The sequence below is a fragment of the Salvelinus sp. IW2-2015 genome, linkage group LG5 (genome assembly GCF_002910315.2).
Source record: "Salvelinus sp. IW2-2015 linkage group LG5, ASM291031v2, whole genome shotgun sequence".
In the NCBI taxonomy this organism is placed as follows: domain Eukaryota; kingdom Metazoa; phylum Chordata; class Actinopteri; order Salmoniformes; family Salmonidae; genus Salvelinus; species Salvelinus sp. IW2-2015.
The window spans coordinates 28894681-28900230 of NC_036844.1; positions in this window are offsets into that span (position 1 = coordinate 28894681).

Sequence of the window (5550 nt, forward strand, 5' to 3'; positions counted from 1 at the left end):
TGTCTGTTTCTGTGTCCAGCCTAATATGGTTCTCAATCAGAGCAGCTGTCAATCGTTGTCCCTGATTGAGAATCATATATAGGAGGCTTGTGTTTGTGTTGGGATTTTGTGGGTGATTGTTTCCTGTCTCTGTGTTTGTCTGCACCAGATAGGGCTGTCTCGTTTTCACATTTGTTATTTGTTACTTGTATTAGTGTGACCATTATTCATTAATTAAACATGTTGAACACTAGCCGCGCTGCATTTTGGTCCTCTCCTTCACCTATGGAAGAAAACCGTGACAGAATCACCCACCAAACTCGGACCAAGCAGCGTGGCAACGAGCAGCAGCGACAGCAGCAAGAGAAGGAGGAATGGACATGGGAGGACGAGCTGGACGGTAAAGGACCCTGGCAGAGCCAGAGGAGTATCGCCGCCCCAAAAGCAGAGCTGGAGGCAGCAAAGCGGAGACAGTGTTTTGAGGAGCTAGCTCGGCCAGCGGAGCCGGATCTGGGTTACACCACTTGGGAGGAAATAAACAGGTGGTCCGGTTGACCCAGGGAGAGTGCCGGAGCCCGCCTGGGATTTCCATGGAGCAATGGTTGCAGAGGGATACCGGCGAATGAGTAGCACGACAGCGCGGTAGGATAGCCCGAGAAGGAAACCCCAAAAAATTATTGGGAGGGGCTAAAGGGTAGTGTGGGCGAAGTCAAGGTGGAAACTGCGCCCACTTCCCATGCTACCACGTGGAGAGCGGGTACGGCAGGACACCCGTGTTATGCGGAAAGCGCACGGTGTCTCCTGTAACGTGTGCTTAGCCCCGGTGCGGGTTATTCCACTCTCCCGCCACTGGCCGGGCTATAGATTGGAACATTGAGCCAGGTGTCATGAAGCCGGCTCAACGTATCTGGCCTCCAGTACGTCTCCTCGGGCCGGCATACATGGCACCAGCCTTACCGAATGGTGTCCCCGTTTCGCCAACCACAGCCAGTGCGGGTTATTCCACCTCCCCGCACTGGTCGGCTACGGGGGAGCATGCAACCAGGTAGGTTGGGCAGGCTCGGTGCTCAAAGCAGAAGTACGCCTGCCGGCCGGTAATCCGCGCCACCTTCCCGCCCCAGCCCAGTACCATCAGTGCCGACACCACGCACAGGCTTCCAGTGGCGTCTCCAGAGCCCTGGTTCCTCCTCCACGCACTCTCCTATGGTGCGTGTCTCCAGCCCAGTGCCTCCAGTTCCGGGCACCCACGCACCAAGCCTTCCTGTGCGTCTCCAGAGCCCCTGTACGCACTGTTTCCTTCTCCCCCGCACTCGCCCTGAGTGCGCCCTGCCTTGTACACCAGTGCCCGGTACCACGCCAGGCTATAGTGCGCTTGGAGAGTCCAGTGTGCCTGTTCCTGCTCCAACGCACTCTCCCTATGGTGCGTGTCTCCAGCCCAGTACCTACCAGTTCCGGTACCACGCACCAGGCCTCCTGTGCGCCTCAGCAGGTCAGAGTCCGGCCGTTGCCAACGCCGCCTGCACTGCTCGTCTGCCCAGCGCCGTGCTGAGCTGCCCTGCCTGCCCAGCGCCGTCTGAGCTATACGTCTGCCAGTGCCGTCTGAGCCATCCGTCTGCCCGTCGAGCTCCGTCCTGCCCATGCCGTGAAGCATCCGTCTGCCCAGTGCGTCTAGCCATCCGTCTGCCCACAGCGCCGTCTGAGCCATCCGTTCTGTCCGAGCCTTAGAGCCGCCGTCTGTCCGAGCCGTTAGAGCGTCGTCAGTCAGGAGCTGCCAGAGCGCCAGCCAGTCAGGAGCTGCCAGAGCCGCCAGCCAGTCAGGAGCTGCGAAGCCGCCAGCCAGTCAGGAGCTGCCTGAGCCGCCAGCCAGTCAGGAGCTGCCAGAGCCGCCAGCCAGTCAGGAGCTGCCAGAGCCGCCACCAGTCATGAGTGCCGCTGCCCTCCAGTCATGAGCTGCCCTCCAGTCATGAGCTGCCTCCAGTCATGACTCCTCCAGTCATGAGCTGCCCTCCAGTCATGAGCTGCCTCCAGTCAGCTGCCATAGTCATGAGCTGCCACTCATCATTGCCCCTCAGTCGAGCTGCCCTCAGTCCAAGCTGCTTTCAGTCGGATTGCCCTCTGTCGTGAGTTGCCCCTCTGTCGTGAGCTACCTCTCTGTCGTGAGCTAACCTCTCTGTCTTGAGCTACCTCTTCTGTCTTGAGCTAACCTCTCTGTCTTGAGCTACTCTCTGTCTGACTACTCTCTGTCCTGAGCTACCTCTCTGTCCTGAGCTATCTCTCCTCTATCTAGGGGGGCCTTGGTGAAGGTTCCTAGACCAAGGTCGGGGGCGAGGGTCGCCACTCAAAAGGACGCTAAGGAGGGGGACAAAGACAGTGGTAGAGGGTGTCCTCGCCTGCGCCGGAGCCGCCACTGCGGACAGATGCCACCAGACCCTCCTCTTTGAGTTTAGGGGTGCGTTCGGAGTCCGCACCTCAAGGAGGGGGGTACTGTAACGTCCTGACCAGAGTTCTTATGTGTTTTGCTTGTCTGTTTTGTGTCCAGCTAATATGGTTCTCAATCAGAGCAGCTGTCAATCGTTGTCCCTGATTGGAAATCATATATACGGAGGCTTGTTTTGTGTTGGGATTTTGTGGGTGATTGTGTTCCTGTCTCTGTGTTTTGTCTGCACCAGATAGGGCTGTCTCGGTTTTTTTCACATTTGTTATTTTGTTACTTGTATTAGTGTTACCGTTTATTCATCTAATTAAACATGTTGAACACTAAGCCGGCTGCATTTTGGTCCTCTCCTTCACCTATGGAAGAAAACCGTGACAGACCAGAACATTTAAATATAAAAAATAATAAAATAAAAAAAGATACAGGGCCAAAAATTTGCCTGAATCCTAGTTTCCTGTGCCATGAAACAATTACATTTGATCAAGAAACTGAGAATGACTAAGCAAGCTTTCCAACAACAATGCATGCTCTCATTTTAGTCCATATACCAGTTGCCATCACATAATTAACCTGATTGCTCTCTTTTGGGCTCAGCAGTGAAAAAAAGTGCCCGAGAGAGAACCCGTTTCAGAGTGAGGATGTAGTAGAGATCTCGCCAGGATTATGACCTGATTTGAGAGCATTGTTACACTTGTGGGTGGAGGGAGGCAATGATTAAATCAGGCCACAGGAGAAAACGCCGTCGTAGAATAGAACCTGATAAACTAACATCCATCGTCCTCACGCACCCTCTGCAAGCTCTTGTTTCAAGGACAACACCACATATGAAATATCTGATGTGTTCTTATGCCAGGGCATGTTTTTTGAGATACAGTAGAATAGAGCTCACAAGTTGTTTGCTAAGTGGTCTTGCTGAGGGTTTTGGGTACTGGCCTTAGGATGTGCACTGAGCATGTAATGTTAGAGGGTAAGTTAGAATACTCAACAGTGTACTGTCTAGGTTTTTTTTGTAGAGTTATGGGGTTATGTTCATTATAGGTGTTTATGTAAGTCTATGGTTGCCTAGATTGGTTCTCAATTAGAGGCAGGTGTTTATCGGTGTCTCTGATTGGGAACCATATTTAGGCAGCCATGTGCTTTGGGTATTTTGTGGGTGATTGTTTCCTGTGTTAGTGTTTGTGCCACACGGGACTGTTACGGTTTGTTCACGTTTATTGTTTTGTATTGGTGTTCATAGTTCAGTTTTCTATATTAAAACATGGATACCTACCACGCTGCGTATTGGTCCGATCCTTGTTACACCTCTTCAGAGGAAGAAGAGGAAGACAGCCGTGACAGTGTTTGTYTAGGAGTGGTGGGTGTAGCTGAGTACAGACAGTGTGTTTGTCTAGGAGTGGTGGGTGTAGCTGAGTACATTCACTGTGTTTGTGTAGGAGTGGTGGGTGTAGCTGAGTACAGACAGTGTTTTTGTGTAGGAGTGGTGGGTGTAGCTGAGTATAGACAGTGTGTTTGTGTAGGAGTGGTGGGTGTAGCTGAGTATTAGTGTACTGTAAGTGTGACCCCGTGTAAAGAGTGTATAATAGTGTGACAATAGTACCGCCCCACATATTTAACGCCCCCTTCCCTCCCTCCCTCCCTGGGRCCTGCGGACTGGGATCTGCTACCTCCTCCTCATTAGCAAACCTCACTAATTATACCCTAACGAGGTGCCGTGCCTGCGGGGCCTTGATCACTTCAATATTTAAAGAAAGTAGTCTCCGTGGCTTCTTTCTAGGGCCGTGTTCCCCTGCTCAGACGTTGCATGCATCAACCAATGGTTGCGTGCCACGTCATCGATTGTGTCATCAACTGACAGATTGCTATAACWTATGATGTGGTTACTTGATACMTAAAATACCTATCCAGGCGTTGTAAGATATGGTAGGCGTCAGCCACYCCTGGGCAGAGGAACGCACCCTTTATTTGGTCCGTGAGATGGTGGGATGGAAGACAGGAAGGTGGGATGGAAGACAAGAAGTGAGACAGTATGGAGGCAAACCCACCACCTCTGGCCTGGTCTCCATACTGTTAGGAACAGTCTTTCTCACTCCCCACTGGGCACAGACGTCCATTCCACGTTGGTTCAACTTATTTTTATTGAAATGATGTGGAAACAACYTTGATTCAACCAGTGTGTGCCCAGGTTGRCATTACCGTCCAACATTACTTTCATCCCTGCAGTTTGACTGAGAACCAGTCAAACATGGATCCTGTTGCTATGCAACTCCAGTATCATTCTCATTTTTACCAGTGTGCCAGTAYAACATGGAGCTCATAACAGATCATATGAGAAAGCAAATTGATACATAATATATCAATTTGATTTGATTTGATTTGCTGCTCGTCGGTTTGAGTGGCACACAGAAAAAGGTTACGCTTTTGAGTATCCAATTACTACCACAATATTATTGTAAGTATTTAGTTAGTAAATAGTGATCAGGACGYCGGACTCTAAACCTGATCCTCCTAGAATAGTCTTGCCGTTCATTGACTCCGCCCAGCCAAGCACTGACCTATGACTCCCTCCATCCTCACCCTCTCCACCGTCACCTAAACCGGAGTGATCCAGAATGTTCTATCACAGGAGGCCACTGAAATAACTGCTTCACACTTCCACCATCTGACCTCCAGCCGATAATCTCAGGTTCCCAGACCTTTAGARTGAGCTGGAGGGAGATCTGACAGTGGCTAGGCAATCCTTGAACTTCAGTCAATTATTTTACTGAAGACTYTGTTTGTTTTCTGTGATTGTGTTTTGCTTTTCATGTATTGATGTGTATAATGAATACTGATGTGTATAGTGTATATTGATGTGTTTGATATGTAATGATGTGTGTAAAAGAGACCTTGGTCTCAGCATGACTCCCTGTCAAAATAAAGGTTCAATAATAAATACAATAAAAACCAAGTGCTGATCCATCTGTGGCTGTGTGAGGATAACAGAGTTATTTTAACTTGTCTAATTCTATGTGTAATCCTGATACACCTCACCCCAACACACCTCAACACCACCACCCCCCCAACACACCTCAACACCACCACTCCACCCTGACACACCTCACCACCACCATCCCCCCAACACACCTCAACACCACCAC